The sequence below is a fragment of the Erinaceus europaeus genome, chromosome 4, assembly GCF_950295315.1.
Source record: "Erinaceus europaeus chromosome 4, mEriEur2.1, whole genome shotgun sequence".
Taxonomy (NCBI): Eukaryota; Metazoa; Chordata; class Mammalia; order Eulipotyphla; family Erinaceidae; genus Erinaceus; species Erinaceus europaeus.
The window spans coordinates 145,742,528-145,762,768 of record NC_080165.1 but is presented as its reverse complement, the minus strand read 5'-3'; the positions used below and the strand labels follow the sequence as shown (position 1 = coordinate 145,762,768).

Here is a 20,241-nt window from a genome sequence, read left to right as displayed (position 1 = left end):
GACCGGGACCTGGACCGGGACCTGGACCGGGACCTGGACCGGGACCTGGACCTGGACGGCTCGCCCCGCGGGCGCTCGGCAGCCGCTTTGACTAAAATAGGTAGAGCGGCCGGCGGCCGGGCGGGCCGGGCTGGGGCTGGGGCTGGGCTGCAGCGCGCACGCGCCCGACGCCAGGGCTCCCCCTTGGGCGGGGCTCTGCAGCCGCCCCCTTCCCTCCAGGCGCCCCCCTTCCCTCCGGGCGCCCCCCTTCCTTCCAGGCGCCCCCATTCCTTCCAGGCGTCCCCATTCCCTCCAGGAGCCCCCATTCCCTCCAGGCGCCCCCCTTCCCTCCGGGCGCCCCCCTTCCTTCCGGGCGCCCCCCTTCCCTCCAGGCGCCCCCCTTCCCTCCAGGCGCCCCCATTCCCTCCAGGAGCCCCCATTCCTTCCAGGCGCCCCCATTCCCTCCAGGCGCCCCCATTCCTTCCAGGAGCCCCCATTCCTTCCAGGAGCCCCCATTCCTTCCAGGAGCCCCCATTCCCTCCAGGCGCCCCCATTCCCTCCAGGCGCCCCCATTCCCTCCAGGCGCCCCCATTCCCTCCAGGCGCCCCCATTCCCTCCAGGAGCCCCCATTCCTTCCAGGCGCCCCCATTCCCTCCAGGCGCCCCCAGTCCTTCCAGGCGCCCCCATTCCCTCCAGGCGCCCCTGGGGCGGGGCTCTGCAGACGCCCCCCTATTCCTCCATTCACCCCCATTCTCCCCAGGCGCCCCCATTACCTCCAGGCGCCCCCATTCCCTCCAGGCGCCCCCATTCCCTCCAGGCGCCCCCATTCCTTCCAGGCGCCCTCATTCCCTCCAGGCGCCCCCAGTCCTTCCAGGCGCCCCCATTCCCTCCAGGTGCCCCTGGGGCGGGGCTCTGCAGACGCCCCCCTATTCCTCCATTCACCCCCATTCTCCCCAGGCGTCCCCATTCCCTCCAGGAGCCCCCATTCCCTCCAGGCGCCCCCATTCCCTCCAGGCGCCCCCAGTCCTTCCAGGAGCCCCGATTCCTTCCAGGAGCCCCGATTCCTTCCAGGACCCCCCATTCCCTCCAGGCGCCCCCATTTCCCCCAGGAGCCCCCATTCACTCCAGGCGCCCCCTGGGGCGGGGCTCTGCAGCCGCCCCCCTATTCCTCCATTCACCCCCATTCTCCCCAGGCACCCCCATTCCCCCATGCGCCCCCATTGCCCCAGGCGCCCCCTGAGGCGGGGCTCTGCAGCCGCCCCCCTATTCCTCCATTCACCCCCATTCTCCCCAGGCGCCCCCATTCCCCCATGCGCCCCCATTGACCCAGGCGCCCCCTGAGGCGGGGCTCTGACGCCATCCCCATTCCCCCAGGGGCGGGGCTCTGCAGCCCGCCCACCCCATTCCCCATGCACCCCCCATCCTCTCCCCCACCCTGTGCCCCCTGGGGCGGAGCTCTGCAGCCGCCCCCCTATTCCTCCATGCACCCCCCCATTCCCCCTAGTGGACCCCCCCCAGGGGCGCCCCCACTCCCGCCCCCCTTTCCCTGGGGCTGGGCTCTGCAGCCTGCTCCCCCTTCCCCCTTCCTGGAGTCTGGACCTCAGGAGTCAGCTGTAACACATTTGCTGGTTCCTGTTTCTTGACTCTGTCCTTGTTTGGGCAGCAGCAGTGAGGTGCACGTGGCACCAGGGGCCAGGTGGAAGTCACTCCCCCCACATGGACAACTAGAGTTGTAGGGTCCCAGCAGGTTGTGAAAAAAGAATCTACAAAAAAAAACAAAAACTTGAAACTGTTTGATATGTATATATATATATATATATATATATATATATATATATATATATATATATCTCAGGTCAGATTGATGAGGTTAACAGTTTATGGTATTTATATACTTTCCTCATATTTGGAAGCTGCTCTCTGCCCTGATCCAGCTTTCTAGTCCTATTCCTAACTCTGACACCATCTTCCCAGACAATAGTCTTACCCACGTGTATGTTAGCTATCAGGCTCAGGCAAAAATTACCCTTGGAACATAACTAAAAGAGAATCCCCAGCTTCAGCCCACACAAAGACCCCTAATTTCATGTGCTCTACTCCTACTTTTGGATTCCTGTTTATTAAACAATTTGACCTGTTATATATCTCATCACCTTACAGCCACCAAGTTGCAGATGCTACTAGGATTCCATCCTGACTTCCCTGGGCAGACGTCCTCACCAACGTGTGTGTGTGTGTGTGTGTGTGTGTGTGTGTGTGTGTGTTGAGGGGAACACCAAATTGATATTGAATCAATTGAATCCTGATCTTTGTGTAGAATCTGGATTTCTTAGAAGACTGAACTAAGCCTAAACTGCCCACTGTAGTCCATCAAAGGGTAAAAGCATGATTCAGCATCTAAATCTATTTTATTTCCTATTTATTGGATAGAGACAGAGAGAACCCAAGAGGGGTGAGAGAGATAGATAGGGAGAGAAACAGAGATACCCACAGCACTGTTTCACCATTTGTGAAGCTTTCTCCCTGCAAGTGAAGATTGGGGACTTGAACCCAGGTCCTTGTGCGTCAGAACATATACATTCAACCACCCTACTCCTAGTACTTAAATTCCTTATCACACTTATACGATCACCAGCTCAAAATGAGATTAGACAGATACTCAGGTTTGGAAATGCCTCAAGCTTTCTGCTCTCCTGGGAGGTCAGATTGAACAATTCTGAGAACTATTTGAAAATAAATAGATTCATGGAGTCAATTTGCACAGATGTGTCAAGTGGAAAAGAGATGAGGCATCAATAACAAAATAGAGGGCACCCTGTGTCCTCTGCAAAAGCAGGCTGGTGCAGCTTAGGTGAGTAGACACACATTTCTACCCTGACTTCTCTATCAGCATCCTAGGCTGCTTTTCCTCTGAAATATAATAAAATCTTTATGAGATTATAGAGTTCAGCTAGAACAAGTTTCATGAAGATTCAACAAGACTAAGGGAGCTCCTGGCTTTTAATGCATGTACAGGTTAAAAAGTATTATCTTGAGAGTTGGGCTGTAGCACAGTGGGTTAAGTGCAGGTGGCGCAAAGCTCAAGGATCCTGGTTCAAGCCTCCAGCTCCCCACCTGCAGGGGAGTCGCTTCACAGGCGGTGAAGCAGGTCTGCAGGTGTCTCTCTTTCTCTCCCCCTCTCTGTCTTCCCCTCCTCTCTCCATTTCTCTCTGTCCTACCTAACAACGATGACATCAATAACAACAACAACAATAATAACTACAACAACAGTAAAAAAAAAACAAGGGCAAAAAAAGGGAAGAAAAAGAAGTATTATCTTCCTTTCCTGTGCCGGGATAGCCTGAGGGTGCTTCTTCCAGAGCAAGTGCTCTCTGGGTTGGAGAGAACTCAACTGGAACCAACCTAGGCTGCTGTGTGGGAGAGGGATCAGGAACTCCTTCCAGGAGAGGGATCAGGAACTCGTGCCCAGCTAGCATCGCAGGAGAGAGACTCTGGGACTCTCGGAGCCGGAAGGCAATCCAGTGTTTAATCAGAAGAGCATCTGTATTTATACTCGGCGAGAAGGAAATAGTAGAGTGGAAAACAGGATATGACGTAGAGAGGGTGGAGCAAAAAGAGAATGCAAACTAGTGGTGGAAAACAGGGTATGACCAGGAGAGGGGGAGGAGCAAAAAGAGAGTTCTAACCAGTGGGGATTAAACCAGTGCCCTGCAGGCAGGGCGGTTCTCAGGTAAAACAGTGATTATGTAAATAGACCACAGCATTAAGTTAAGCAGGGGAGACCTGACATTCTGCCCAACATTTCCTGTACCTGCACATTGTTTATATCACAGTGGACATTCTTTCCTTTGTCACTGCTAATTGAAGGGAGACGTAGCTCCTCCTGATGTGGTCTCACAGCATACCGTTGTGATCAACTCTATATTACAAAACAGCGATTTAATTAGATACTGCCTCTCCTGAAATTTCTCTTGCACCATGTTACATTAACTTTTCCATTGACCACTTTGCCAGTCAACCACACTGACTTAAAATTTTTGTCCCTTTTAAAAAAAAAGTTAATAGACTTTTTTTTTTTTTTTTTGCTAGAGTGCTTTTAGCTTCATAAATCACTGAACCAATGGTACAAAAAGTTCCCACATATACCACTTCTTCCCTTCCTGTTGTTAACTCCTTCCATTTGTGTGATAGATTTAAACAACTGGGGAACCATTATTGACATATTTTTATGAAGGAAGGTCTACATACATTTTTTTTTTGTCCTACAGTCCCATGGGTTTTGGGAAATGTATGAAGTCATATATCCACTCATGATATAATAATAAAAACAAATCCATGTACTCTCTTCCCCTGGTTCCTCGTACAGTGCTCCTAAAACCCTATCATTTCCTAAGTCGTGGGGGTCATAGGAGTGCCTTGAAATTTTCAGAATGAAGCATTGTTTCGTTCTAATGAGAGGATTCTTGATGGATTTCTGGAGCATTTCATTATAGGGACGGGTCATTGAAAGACCAAGAAGCATGGAATTTTTAACTCCATTCTCCATTCCCTAGAGAAATGAGAAGAGCTAGAGATTGAACCAAGAATTGATCATGCCTCTGTGATGACACCTCCATAAAAACTGCTACAGTTGGCTGGCAAAATAGCTCACTGGTAGTTCACTATTTTGCTATGCGTGTGACCTAGGTTCAAGCCTGGTTCTCACTGCATTAAAGGAAGCTTCCCTGCTCTGGTCTCTTGCAGTCTCTCTGGCTTGCTCTCTCTCTCTCTCAAAAAAAAAAAAAAAGGGGAGGGTGGTGATGGTATAGCTGGTTTAGTGGTTTAGGGAACATTATCATGCACTCTGTATGGCCAGTGTCAGAACCAAGTTTTTATTTATTTTTTTATTTTTTTTTATTTTTTTTTTAAGAACCAAGTTTTTAAACATTCAGTTGGTGCCTGTGTCAGTGAGCATTATGAACTCCATTTTTGTTCTCCAAAGAGGTGACAGAAGTTTGGGAGCTGGCCTTATGAAAGCTGACAGTCTGCTTTGGGTCAGGCCGACCTTGGGACTATGTGGAGCAGAGCACAGCAAGAGCTTCCACAGGAACAACTGCAGCTTTTTCTTGCAGAACTGTGTCTGACAAAGTGGTGAAGACAGGACTGGTGAAATAGTTCACTTGGGGAGTGTACAACTCCTGTTTGAGCCCAGCCCCCCCCACCCCCAGTTGAAGAACATTTTGGTACTGTGGACTCTTCCACTCTCTCTCTAAAAAAAATTTTTTTTTAATTAAAAAGAAGTTGTGGGTGGAGGGTAGATAGCATAATGGTTATGCAAACAGACTCTCATGCCTGAGGCTCCAAAGTCCCAGGTGAAATCCCCTACCCCCCCCACCCCCCCACACCACCATAAGCCAGGGCTGAACAATGCTCTGGTTAAAAAATAATAATAATAATAAATATTAAAAAAAGAAGTTGTAAAGACTTTTCAAGAAAACCAGTCTGCAACAGAAACTTCCCCCCAGCTCCTACCTCCCTCCTCTTCACCCCTAAAAGTCCTGCTCACTACCTAAGAGGAGATATATATATTTTTGTGAGATGTTAGTCTGCCATCTCAAGCTATGCTAAACCTGATTAAAAGCTTGTTTTTCTTACATCAACCCTTGCCTCCTGATTAATTGGCTCTTTGAGAGATGAGCACTGAACCTTCTCTGAGTAACATCTGGAGAGCTGGAGAATTGATTGGAATGAGGGGGGGAAACCCTCTTACTTAGTGTCAGATGTGTTGAGTAGGGAAAACAGTTGGCTTTTAATAATGATATGCACCCACCGAATTACAGAATCATACCAAATAGTTTCACTGCCCCAACAACCCCTCAGACTTCACCTGTTCACCCCTCCTTCCTTCTCTAGCTTCTGGCAAGCACTGATTTTTTTTTTTTTTAAATCCAAAGTCTTACTTTCTCCAAAATGTCATATAGTTGGCTTTACACTGACTTTTCAGATTTTATTTCTTCCACTCAGCAATAGGCATTTAAGATCCCCCCCCCCTTTTTTTTTTTTTTTGGTGTGTCTTGATTGTTTTATCACTGAATTGCATTCCATTGTGTGCCTGCTCCACTGTTTACTCACTCACCATTTTAAGGGCATCTTTTTTTTTTTTTCTGTATTTTTTTCAATTATAAATAAAGCTACTGCAGACATGCCTGGGACCATGGGATAGCTCAGCTGGTAAAGCACACTCTGTTGACAATTAACCAGAGCAAGGCTGAGGCATCTATTTGGATGACATCATCTACATATGACAGACATACAGCATAGGACATAAACTCTCAAGGAACTGTGAGAACATTTAACGGGCGTTTCCAAGGGAGATAAGGCCTTTTTGGCTTTTTCCTGCGGCTCCTGTTTCTCCCAGTTCTGACCTGTGCATGGTGAAGCTGAACACAGGCGAACGTTTACAGACTGTGGCTCCCGCTGCATGGCTAGCAAGTCTGTTGTCTTTCTTTTTTCCTTACCACAATTTTTTAAAAAAATATTTATTTATTCCTTTTTGTTGCCCTTGTTGTTTTATTGTTGTTGTTATTACTGTTGTTATTGATGTTGTCGTTGTTGGATAGGACAGAGAGAAATGGAGAGAGGAGGGGAAGACAGAGAGGGGGAGAGAAAGATAGACACCTGCAGACCTGCTTCACCACCTGTGAAGCGACTCCTCTGCAGGTGGGGGACCGGGGCTCGAACCGGGATCCTTACGCCGGTCCTTGCGCTTTGCGCCACCTGCGCTTAACCCGCTGTGCTGTGCGACCACCTGACTCCTCCTACCGCAATTTTGAAGAACCTACTAAATCTGTTGCATGTATAAAACCCAGAAAAAGAGCCACGGTTATTGTCGTTGTTTATCTAGTTTTTAAGGACACTTTACTGTGAGTGAGGACCCAGGTTAGAGCTCATGGAACCATAGTGCACGGGGAAGATTCATGAGTGATGAGGTGACTATCTAGTATCTCTCCTCTCACTCCCTCTTGCTCCCTCTACCTGCTATCAAAAGAAAAAAAAAAGTCCTCTGGGAGTGATGGAGTTGCAAAGGTGTAAAAAAAGCACCTGTAAGCCACCAGGTTCCAGATGCTACCATGATGTCAACCAGACTTCCCTGGACAGACTTCCCTGCCAATGTATCCTGGAGCCCTGTTTCCTCAGAGCACCACCTCACTAAGGATAGAGAGAGGCAGACTGGGAGTATGGATGAACCTGTCAATGCCCATGTTCAGCGGGGAAGCAACTACAGAAGCCAGACCTTCCACCATCTGCATCCCACAATGACCCTGGGTCCATACTCCCAGAGGGATAAAGAATAGGAAAGCTATCAGGGGAGGGGATGGGATATGGAGATCTGGTGGTGGGAATTGTGTGGAGTTGTACCCCTCTTATCCTATGGTTTAGTCAATGTTTCCTTTTTATAAATAAAAATTTTTTAAAAGCACCTTTAGCAAAAATAACAATCATGAACATGGTTTTTAGTGGATATTTAAAAAATAATCTGGGGAAATTTTGATTCACAGGGTTGTTGTCATGAAGGTAAGGCTCTAGGTCTGGCCAAGATGGGTGTTAGTGCACTTTCTCAACCAGACTTCATTTTCCTCCTCCACAAAGCACTGGACTCCTCTCTCTTTCTAAAAAAAATTTTTTTTAAATATTTATTTGTTTATTGGATAGAGACAGCCAGAAATTGAGAGGGAAGGGGGTGATAGAGAGGGAGAGACAGAGAGACACCTGCAGCCCTGCTTCACCACTCGCAAAGCTTTCCCCCTACAGGTGGGGACCGGGGGCTCAAACCTGGGTCCTTGTGCATTGCAACATGTGTGCTAAACAAGGTGTGCCACTGCCCTGGACTCCTGTCCCTTTATGTGCTCTGCCACTCCAGATCTGCTGTGAAAGATGGCCGTCTACCGAAGTGTCATCCTGCTTTAGCCCTTGCTTCGTTTCTTAGGTCTCATCAGTAAGTGAGATTGTCTGGTACTCTTGTCTCTCTTTCTGGCTTATTTTAATTAACATGATTCTCTTGAGTTCTTTCCCATTTGTTACAAGTGAGACTTAATGAAGGTTGTTAAAAGAGTGGGGTCTTTGGAATTAGCAGCTGGATTTTGAGTCATGGATTTGCATTTAATAAGCCATGTAAATTAAAATAATTAATTTTTTTCTGAACCTCAGTTTAACTGGAGTCTTTTTCCTTTTAAAGACTGCATTATTAAACATGGTTGGTATCTAACCTTGGATAGTGTAATTGCACGTCTCTTCTATTCCCTCTAGAGAACTGTGCACATGGTATGTGACCAGTGGAAATTACTGCAGTTCAAGCCATCAGAATTGCCTGGTCTGTTGAAATAGCCTTCAGACACATGCAATAGCTAAGATCTAGTTTGATTTTCAAAAAAGAAGAAGATCATAGACATAAGACTCTGAAATTTCAAACAAAACATACAAATTGTAAGAATTTGGTGCATGCTAAAACTTCTCTGGTTTGTGATTTGCCTAGAGTAATCAGAAATGAGATATTGACTTCAAAAATAAACTCATAAAATTTGTAACAGTATAGATTCTAGAAACTGGGCAATTGGCAGAGGCAAGTTACAGTGATTCAGCAGCCTGTGGATTGGTGGTAATGTTTATATGACGGCTATAATGTTAAAAACTAGAAGCTTGTTACACATTGTTTTTCTTTTAAACCGAAAGGGTTGTTTATCTGAATTATCTGCTTTATGTATTAGCAATATTGTAATATTGCAAACAAAGACCACAGATGAAGCATTTAATAAGATTTCCTAATCTTTAAGGAAATTATTTCAAAGAGAAAGACTTTGTTAGAAGTAGCCAGGCATAACACAAACACATTTCTTTTTTTTAAAAGAAAGTGATTTATTTATTTATTTATTTATTTATTCCCTTTTGTTGCCCTTGTTTTGTTGTTGTTGTTATTGATGTTGTCATTGTTGGATAGGACAGAGAGAAGTGGAAAGAGGAGAGGAAGACAGAGAGGGGGAGAGAAGGACAGACACCTGCAGACCTGCTTCACTGCTTGTGAAGCGAAGCGACCCCCTGCAGGTGGGGAGCCGGGAGCTCAAACCCGGATCCTTATGCCAGTCCTTGCACTTGGCGCCACATGCGTGCGCTTAACCCGCTGCGCTACTGCCGGACTCCCCACAAACACATTTCTGACAGAGACAGAGGAGAGTGGAAGAGATGGCAGCATCAGAGCTGTCTTCAGTGTAGTGGGCACCAAGCAGGAACCTGGTTGACACACAGGGCAGAGCAGTACATTAGCCAAGGGAGCTGTTTTGCTAGCCCTCAAACACATTTTTTAGATTGTGAATAGAGGTTCAGAGAAGTGACTGAATTCACAGTCAAATTTCCAAAGAAAATCGCAAAGTGGGGAGAAGGGATGGGTACAGGCTTAATTCTCGAAACAAACTGTACCCAGAATTTAGGCAGAGAGTTCCAAAAGGCAAGTCCAAAAGTCTGCCTCCAGTCACAGTGACATCCTCTCTCTTATATCTTGTTCTGTTCCCTTTGTGAAGTTTTAGAAACCTAGATCCTTGAAACCTTCCTATGAAATCCTAAGGTCAGCACTCCTACTTTAAGGTAAGTAAAATGCACTGACACTGACGCTCTTTTTTTGAGGGTGATACTGGTTTCTAGTGTATTGACTGACTCATGGGAACAGTTTCATTATGCAGTCGGATTCCCAAATTCTCTTCCCAGAGTCTTTTACTTTGATGAAATATAGTAACCAGTCTATGTTTCACTTTGTGTTCTTTTTCCCTGCCCTCATATATTAAGTCCCACTTAGAAGGGAGAGAATGATACTTTCAATTTACCTTTTGATTATGTAAGGAACTTATTCCTGTGGCATGTGTAGTTGTTGATGGAAAAATAACTTTTGGTAATTTTTAATAAGATGTAACTTGATCTAGATAAGATTTTGATTAAAGCATTGCAGTGGCTTTTAATTTCTAGTGAAAGCAAAACTTCCAGCCATAGGGTATCTTAGTGAACAATGTCATTCTGTTATATAATTAATCTTCTAAAAGGGCTGATTTTAGAAGCAAATGTGTAGCCTGGTAATAGCCAGTTTGGTAATTATCATAGGTTAAATAAAAAACTCAACACAAGGACTATAATGAGGAAGTAATAAAATAAACTTGGACATAATGATATCACAATCCAAAATTAATTGATGTACAAAAGCATTCAGAGTTACCAAGAGAAAGGAATTATTTAAATGCAAAGTTTTACTACTACTACTTAATTTGTTGTAATAAATTCATAAAAACAAGACACCTCTCTACCATAATACATATAAAAATCCAATGTAATATTTATGAGCCACCTACAAGCAGGTTTATCATTTGACATAAAAAGTAGTGCATAGAAATATTTCTTTAGTCTATTATCAAATCTATCTGGCAAAATTTAGAGTCACACAAAATGATTAGAACTATAATTGGTTTGAAAAGAACAAAAACATACTTGAGTAGGAGAATTATTGGAATTTCATATTTGACTGTCTGTGACATGGGGAAAATGGAAACACCAGGTATTTCATTTTCTGACACACCACTATTTTGGTGTTAATTGCATACTACAATTTTCATATTTCTCAGTATATTCTGTCACCTTCACTACTTTAAGTTATCTGAAGAAATATATAGTCAAATATATTATAAACTCAAAAAATGGCATGCGAAAGCAACAGGGAATTCTTTTTAAAAAATATTTTATTTATTTATTCCCTTTTGTTGCCCTTGTTGTTTTATTGTTGTAGTTATTATTGTTATCATTGTTGTTGGATAGGACAGAGAGAAATGGAGAGAGAAGGGGAAGACAGAGAGGGGGAGAGAAAGACAGACATCTGCAGACCTGCTTCACCGCTTGTAAAGTGACTTCCCTGCGGGTGGGGAGCCTGGGCTTGAACCGGGATCCTTATGCCCATCCTTGCCCTTCGTGCCATGTGCGCCTTAACCCTCCGCCCGACTCCTGCAACAGGGAATTCTAATGTGTCAGGATATTCTACAGTTTTCACTTGACTGTGTAGTGAAAATACTTCTAGAAAGGTGAGGTTGAATTAGGAAACCAGAAAATATTGTCATTAATAAGATGCCATATGGTGAAATCATTTAAAAAAAAAATGCCATGGTATTTGTTGTTACCCTACTCATGACTTACTATATTGTCATGTGATTCCCATGTGGATTAAAGTGATATTATTGGACCTAGGGATGTCTCTCAGTGGAGCACATACTTTGCATTTATGAAACTCTGGTTTTGATCCTTCTCTGTCTCCCCCTCCTTTCTCAATTTCTCTCTGTTCTTCCCAGTAAAATGGAAAAAAAAATAGACACCAGGAGCAGGGGATTTGTAGTGCTGGCCCTGAGTCCCAGCAATAACCCTAGAGGCAAAAAAAAAAAACAAGCAACAACAGCAAAATAGAATTAAACTCCCATGAATGAACCAAGAGGAATTAGAAAGCAAGGAGAAACCAATTACAAGCAAACTGAAAGAATAATCAAACACTCACTCACAACCAAAGTCCAGGAAACCAAGGAAGACCTTTAAAAAAATGCTTGACATATATAAGATTTTGTTGGAGATCTTGGCTTCTGTGTTCATTGAGGATATTGGCCTGTAGTCTTTTATTATAATATCTCTGTCAGCTTTTGGTATCAAAAGCTTCTTAGAAAGTAAGAGTATTTCCTTCTGTGTTTCTTTTCTTTTCTTTTCTTTTTGAAGAGCTTGGAAAGATAAGGAATAGGTCTAGAGTTATGTTCTGATTCTTTCCCTTTCTTGATAAAAAAAATAAATTAATGATTTAATATAGAGTCTGTGATGAAGGAATATTGGTCTCTGCAGTGGTAGAGGTGAAGTGCAGCACGTTAAAGAGGTGCGACATTGTGCTCATAAAATAGAGAATCTTCTAAACCATCACCTCAAGCCATTTTTTAAGTAAACTGTTAAAAAATTCAGCCTACAAAAAAAAAAAATCACAAATGATCACTGCTTAAGGGAAAGAAAAGTTCCTTGTCAATCTTTAGTTCCTAGAAGGCTTTTTAAAACTACTCCCATTTAGCATACTGATAAAACTTCAAAGTTCAAATCATGCTGATAATATATGCAAATGTATAATCTGGCATTAAAAGGATGGTAATACTCAGGGTGAGATGACTAAGAGCTGAAATTACTCTTTTTTTATTCTTGCCCTATCACTTGATTGTTATAAAAAATTTGATAGTGAAATAGTAAGTAGTATTGCCATATTAAATCTGTATTATAATAAGTCTACATGATACTGATATTTATTTATTTTTATTTATAAAATGGGAAATATCAACAAGACCATAGGATAAGAGGGGTACAATTCCACACAATCCCCACCCCCAGAACTCCGTATCCAGTCCCCTCCCCTGATAGCTTTCCTATTCTTTTTTTTAATATTTATTTTATTTATTTATTCCCTTTTGTTGCCCTTGTTGTTTTATTGTTGTAGTTATTATTGTTGTTGTTGTTGGATAGGACAGAGAGAAATGGAGAGAGGAGGGGAAGACAGAGAGGAGGAGAGAAAGATAGACACCTGCAGACCTGCTTCACCACCTGTGAAGTGACTCCCCTGCAGGTGGGGAGCCGGGGTTCGAACCGGGATTCTTATGCCGGTCCTTGTGCTTTGCACCACCTGCGCTTAACCCGCTGCGCTACAGCCTGACTCCCAGCTTTCCTATTCTTTATCCCTCTGGGAGTATGGACCCAAGGTCATTATGGGATGCAGAAGGTGGGAGGTCTGGCTTCTGTAATTGCTTCCTCGCTGAACATGGGCATTGGCAGATCGATCCATACTCCCAAGCTGTCTCTCTCTTTCCCTAGTGGGGCAGGGATGTGATATTTATTTTTATTGATATATATGCTAAAGAAAAACAACGAAATCAACTTGTTTCATTGTTTTCTCTAATTTATATAAAAACTATCTTTTACTAAAGAATAAGATTAATCAGGGGCTGGGTGGTAACACAGCAGGTTAAGCACACATGACGCAAAGTGCAAGGGCTGGCGTAAGGATCCTGGTTCGATCCCCCAGCTCTCCACCTGCAGGGGCGTCGCTTCACAGGTGGCGAAGAAGGTCTACAGGTGTTTATCTTTCTCTCTTCCCGTCTTCTTCCACTCTTCCCTCGATTTCTCTCTTACCTACCACCAACAACAGATATAACAGCTACAACAAGGGCAACAAAAAGGGAAAAAATAGCCTCTAGAAGCAGTGAATTTGTAGTGTAGGCACTGAGCCCTAGTAATAACCCTGGAGGCAAAAAAAAAAAGAATTATATTAATCTGGGAACACCATTTCTGAAAGTTAATTTCTTCTTTAACAATGTGAAATATAATGAAACATGGAATCCAGCTAAAAGCTCCAATCCACAAGTCTGATCCCCACCATACTGGGAGAAATTTCAGTGCTCTGATATCTTTCTTTACCTGCATATCTCTATCTTAAAACATCATCCCAGAGTGGTGAAAACCCAGTGAGGACAAAAAAAAAACCTTTAGACCAACACCATTTATACATACACATGTTTATACATACACATGTGTATGTGTGTATACATATATATAACTTATACCTTTGATCAAGCCAGGAGTTTCAAGTACATGGTGTAATGTAATTTACTGCTCTTGTAATAACATGTACTATCTGCCTTATGTTTTTCTTACAGCATTTGAAAGCTTCATTGAGAGATTTCACTCTGTAACTATTCTGTCAGACCAATTTTGTCTTTTTGCATCTGTCCGATATAGCAATTATAATGTCCAAGTGAACTCATGAAGATAAGCAGAGAGAGAATGAATTTCCTTCTAGCCCTCTGCTAAAGAGGGGGGAAAAAAACACCCAAAACTTCAGTGCATCCGTGCTTGAGAATATCACACTACCATCTAAGATAGATTAATTTTAACACCATAGGGATCCAGGGTCCAGGACAATTCACAGCATTCCTTTAGCTTTGCCCAGAGGTCAAAGCTGTCACAAAGGACTAGTGTTCTTATACTTACCCACCCCCAGCTAACTGAACTCTTCCCAATATTCAAAAGCGCAAACTGTACAAGAGGGGTTTGCAGTTTCTGATTGCCCAGGATGGCGGTGTTTAAGGGCTCATTTTATGCCAAAGCCACTCTTGTTCCTCCTCAGGCACTATTAGTCCTCCTCTTCCTCCTCATTTTATTTGATTTTGTTAGTCGTGGCATTTTTTTTATTAGAGGGTTAATGGTTTATAGTATAGATATTAACACTTGTTAGGTGTCTAGGAAAACACCTCTGCCTCTCACCTCCTCTGTCGTACACCAGGATCCCAATGTCCCTTCATCCCATCTCTTTCCCTCTTCAGAGCCTCTCCTGACCACAGAATTTCGGGTGGAAAAATCGCAGTGACCACCTCATTCACTCATGCCATAGATGCAGCACTTGGCCAGGAATGACTTCAAAAACAAGTGATTTGGGGACTTACAAAGGACCCAGGCTCACAGGAGCCCCCAACTTGCTGCAATGCTCTACTGACTTGGTCTTAAACATTTTAAGAGGCTGAACAGTGGCACACCAACCAAGCAGACTGTAACCTGTGCACTCAGCCAGGTGTGCTGCCACCTGGTCCCCACCAATCATGTAGATTGTACATGTTCCCACGCACATGGAGCTCGGTTCAAACCCCCTATTCCCACCCGCGGGGGGGGGGGGGAAGGAGGGATGCTTAATGAATGGTGAAGCAATGCTACAGGTGCCTTTCTCTCTCTCTTATACCTCAGCTCCCCTCCTTCATCAGTTTATCTTCATCTCTATCAAGAAGTAGTGAAAAAAAGAAAAGAAAGAGAAAAAAGACGCCAGGTGTTGTGCAGGCTTTCAGCCCCAGTGATAATCCTGGTGGAGAGAGAGAGAGAGACAGAAGGAAGGAAGAAGAAGAAGAAGAAGCAGAAGGAGGAAGAGGAGGAGGAGAAAGGAAAGAAAGAGAAAAAAGAAGTTCTTAATATTTTACAAAGAAGGTGCCCCATTTATGCATCTCTTATATATAAAGCTGTACAATGCTTTTAACACAAGAAAGCAATCAGTTCCTTATTTTACGACACTGTTAGCAATGATAAATGAGCATCAAAGAAATTTAAGGCTGGGAAAAAACCAGACTGAAATTAAGATTATAGCAATTTTTTATAGAAACTAAGTTTAAAGTACACTGTGATTTTGCACTTCAGAGACAGTATCAGTGCTTCTTTTTTTTTTTTTTCTGGGTTGAAAATATTGGCTAGAATATTTTGAGATAGTAGCATGGGGTTTGTTAGATGTTTCAAACCATACATAGAATAATACATAGAGGTCACCATAGTAATACTATTTTCTTGTTTCTCAACATTGATTTATTTATTATGAGAGAATAGCCCAGGAGGTGGCACAGTATATAAAACGTTGGACTTGCAAGCATGAGACCCAAGTTCTTTCCCTGGCATAGCATATGCCAAAGTGATGCTCTCAGTCCCTACTGCTCCTCTTTCATTAATAAATAAATGTTTTAAAAATATTATGGGGAGTCGGGCTGTAGTGCAGCAGGTTAAGCGCAGGTGGCGCAAAGCGCAAGGACTGGCATAAGGATCCCGGTTCGAACCCCAGCTCCCCACCTGCAGGGGCATCGCTTCACAAGCGGTGAAGCAGGTCTGCAGATGTCTATCTTTCTCTCCCTCTCTCTGTCTTCCCCCTCCTCTCTCCATTTCTTTCTGCCCTATCCAACAACAACGACAACAATAATAACTATAACAATAAAACAACAAGGGCAACAAAAGGGAATAAATAAATATTTTAAAAAATATTATGAAAGGGAAAGGGGGAGAGAAGGAGAGAGGAGAGAGGGAGATGGGGGAGAGACTATTTCTGTTCATATAAGGTAGTGCTAGAGATTGAATTTGTAGCTGTTAGGCCTCAGCAAGCAAGTAGATGCTTTGGAGGGCTGCTCCTTCTCCCAGGCCCTTTCTAAATTTTGAAACGAGGAAGGCTGAATGCAAACTGAGAAGCTGGGTAGGAGCTTGGCACTTAATACTGAGAGACGGTGCCACCCTATACCAAGTGAGAGGCACTGGACTTCCACAGAAGCCCCTTGCAATGTGCTTTTATCCTGTTTTGTTTGGTTTGTTTGACCAGAGCACTGCTCTGGCTTATGGTGGTGCCTGGGGCTGATCTGGGACATTGGATGCTTCATGCTTGAAAGTCTGGCTGTATAAGCTGCTGTGTTACTCCCCCTGGCCCTACCCTGCTGCCCTTGTATCTCTTCCTCATCCTCCTAAAAATAGTGGATTTCTGGAAAACTCATATATAGATATTTTTCTCCTCCCTCTGAGTCACCATTTGAGCCAAAAATCTATATCCTATTTCTGTGCAGTTTTGTTCTCCACTGACATTCTAGGTTAGCAAGCTACTGGGTAATTAACCCCTGTTAAATGATTAGCTGGTTCTAATTTAAGAGGCGACTTCTGACTTCTACCTGGGACGCCCTGCATTTTAGACTGAATACTGCAAAGTATGAAACACTAGAGGAAACGGGTTCCTGTGAAACCCATTGTGAAGTGCAGTGACAAGCCTGTGCGAGCTTTCAGGAAGCTCTAGGTTGCACCAGGCACAGAACTACCCTCAAATCTGCTCACAAAAGCTGCCCGTAACAGCAATTTACCAGGCAGAAAGAGCCCATTTCACTAGTCCTTTCGTTCTTACTGGACTTGAATAACTCAGAAATTTATTCAGACTAATGATTCAGACCTGTCACAGTGTCCCACTTAGGACAGATACTAACCTACAGATAAACTAGTTTACTTTACATAATCCCTCTCCTCCCATCCTCCCTGCTGAATTTGCTTCCTAGGTCACTGGGAAAATAGAAGAAACCATAACTTTCAGATCCAAAAGGCCGAGAAACACATGAAAAAATGCTCCAAGTCTTTGTCAGAGAAATGCAAATAAAGACAACAATGAAATACCGCTTTAATCCTGTGAGAAGGCTAGAAATGGACCTACCCTATGACCCTGCAATTCCTCCATTTCGTTTCCATTCTATTTTATTTGATAGGATGGAGAGAAGTTGAGAGGGGATGAAAAGAGAGTGGGAGAAAGACACCTCCAGACCTGCTTCACTGCCGGTGAAGCTTCTCCGCTGCAGGTGGGCAGTGGGGCTCGACCCAGGGCTTCTCCGCTGCAGGTGGGCAGTGGGGCTCAACCCAGGGCTTCTCCGCTGCAGGTGGGCAGTGGGGCTCAACCCAGGGCTTCTCCCCTGCAGGTGGGCAGTGGGGCTTGACCTTACAATGCAGTGCCCACTTTACTCCTAGATCTCCCCTCTCACCCTTGGGTAACTCTTTTAGTCTCTCTTTAAATACCATCTATGAAAAAATACACCAAAACCCAATGGGCAGATAGCATAATGGTTATACAATGAACTTTCATGTCTAGGATCACAGGTCCCAGGTTCAGCCTCAACACCATCATAAGCCAGAGCTAAGCAGTGCTCTGGTTAGAAAAAAAATCACCCCTAAATGTTTATCTCCAGGCATTTTCCTTGAACGCTTACACTGGTCCGACTACTTCCCTAAAATATCTAGTCTGCATCTCACAGTCAACACTCACTCATCTTCCCTTTCATATCCACTTGTTTTCCTTTACTTTTTCTCCTTTCCTCCCCCCATCTATTCTTAGCAGGCTAACCAAAGTGGTCTTATATACATTAAAAAAAGAAAAAATCCAGGGCTGACTGCATTACACTTCTATTTACAACTCCCAATAGCTCTTGGTTAGTCTTGGAATAAAGGAGTCCTTACACTGAAGTACTAGGTTCCGCCCAACATTCTCAGCAACTCTGGGGACCAGTCAGTCATACTCCCAGCCAAGGGCCTTCTCCTTTGCTAGCTCTTCTAAAACTTCTCCCCCCACAATCTGCAAAGATTGGTCCTTTGCGCCTCTCAGATCACTCGACCCTTTCCTAAACACAGCTTTCTCACTCAGCCCTTCCTTATTTATCCGAATTCTAAAATCCCTTCCTCACTGTGGTCCCTGAGACAATCTCCTAACTCTAGATTTTTCCAATTTATTCTCTCTCTCTCTCTCCCTCCCTTTTTCCCCTCCCTCCCAAAAATGAATAATGCATTTCTGGGGGGCCGAGGGGTGGTGCACCTGGTTAAGCACATTACAGTGAGCAAGGACCTGGGTTCAAGACCTTGGTCCCCACCTGCAGGGGGACAGCTTTGCGAGTGGTGAAGCAGGGCTGCAGGTGTCTTTCTGTGTCTCTCCCTCTCTACCTCCCCCTTCTCTCTTGACTTCTGTCTCTATCCAATAAATAAATAAATAAATATAATTTAAAAAAATTATAAATCAGTGCCCGAGGCCTCTCAGTGGATACACCACACACATCTGTTAAATGTTTGATGATGGTTTTTGTTTGTTTGTTTTACCAAAGGACAATGCCTCCATATGATCTTGGAAAACCAATCTTCCAAAGGTAAAGCTCAGCTCTGTGATTGGATTAAACTTGTGTCTTGTGCATAAAGAAAGCACACCCCTCCCAGGTAAGCTATCTTTTAAACAAATTTTTAAGACTATATATATATATATATTTGCCACCATGGTTATTGCTGGGGCTTGGTGCTTGCACAACCACTGCTCCTGGTGGTTATCTTTTCTTTTTCTGTCTTTTTTTGCAGAGACAGCGAGACACAGAGAGGGAGAGAAAGACTATTGCAGCACTGCTCCACCCTTCGTGAGGTTTCCCTCTGCAGTTGGGGGCTAGGGGCTTGAACCTGAGTCCTCATGCACGGTAATGCACACACTCCATGGTTGTGGGCTTTACTGGAGCTCCCCTGGCCCAAGGTAAGCTGTACTGTTGACCCTGAAGCTGTCTTTTACTTATGTTGAAGGACTAAAGTGAAAGAAACGGCTCGCCGTGCAGATTCCCGGGTTGGTGCAGTGGGTGGAACGTTCACGCTGCTGCCCCTCACTGTCCAGTCACACCACTACTCCTGTCCTTTCAGCGGGACATGTGTGTGACCCCAGCAGGAGTTTGGGACTATTCACATACAAATGACCTCACCCTGAGGAGGTGTTTCAGAGAAGGGGCTGTATAAAAGCACGGGACTTTGGGGCATGTGGGTCTCTTTGCCTGTGGCTTCTTCTCCTGGTCAGAAGCATCTCGGCGGTGGTGTTCCAGACATCCATCCTCCATGGCTACTTCTCCTGGGAACTGAACACGTGTGACTCTGCTGGCCGGTAAACCTTTAGACCCCTCTACAGCCATGAGCAACCTTTACCACACTGATAATTGTTTATCTTATGGGACTAAACTTTGATCACCATATTCAGACTTTATAGACCTAGCGTACCCTTAACCCTTGATGCTAAGTGCTTATTTTGCCTTTTACCTGTTTCACCCTAATAAACCATGTGTTGTTTAAAACCGTTCCCAGCTCCCCACTGTGAATCCTTTTACTTGCACAAGCAGCCCCAACCCCCAAACCTCTTTTTCAGTTAATTTATAACAGACATGTGAAACTGAATTGCTGTCTATTTTTAGTGTTTGCTCTTGGGGATCCTTTTCACTCCTCACTCAGTAATTATTACACAGCACTGTTTTTCCATGAAATGCTTCTTTTTAAGTGTGTGGTTTTGAAAGTTAAACTCGGGAGTCGGGCTGTAGTGCAGCGGGCTAAGCGCAGGTGGCGCAAAGCACAAAGACTGGCATAAGGATCCCGGTTCAAACCCCGGCTCCCCACCTGCAGGGGAGTCGCTTCACAGGCGGTGAAGCAGGTCTGCAGGTGTCTATGTTTCTCTCCTCCTCTCTGTCTTCCCCTCCTCTCTCCATTTCTCTCTGTCCTATCCAACAATGACAACAACAATAATAACTACAACAGTAAAACAACAAGGGCAACAAAAGGGAATAAATAAATAAAATTAATTAAAAAAAAAGTTAAACTGATGAACTGTTTGTAGCAATCAAATCGTCTTCAAGATTGGCTCATTACTGTCTCTTGCATTCCTTCCACTTTTGAGTTATGTTAAATAAGTTCACACGTGAAAAAAATAATCCCTCCACGCCATAGCAGTCCATTTTGCTGTCCTAAGAAATTGTAGCAGGCAGTGAATGTTGGAAATGTTAATGTGGACAGTAGCACTCACGCTCATGCTGAGAATATTCTAAAGAAGCAGGTCTGACTCAAGAGCGCGAGACAACAGATTTGAAT

General features: G+C 44.1%; 1 long non-coding RNA gene across 1 annotated transcript; it reads left to right on the top strand.

Annotated features, from left to right (window-relative positions):
• The first annotated feature begins 2 nt into the window (after nucleotides 1–2).
• Nucleotides 3–18,786, top strand: LOC132538170 (uncharacterized). The gene is made up of 3 exons (XR_009549632.1): nucleotides 3–100; nucleotides 18,465–18,573; nucleotides 18,709–18,786. It is a non-coding gene; the product is annotated as an uncharacterized LOC132538170 (long non-coding RNA).
• Nucleotides 18,787–20,241: the final 1,455 nt, after the last annotated feature.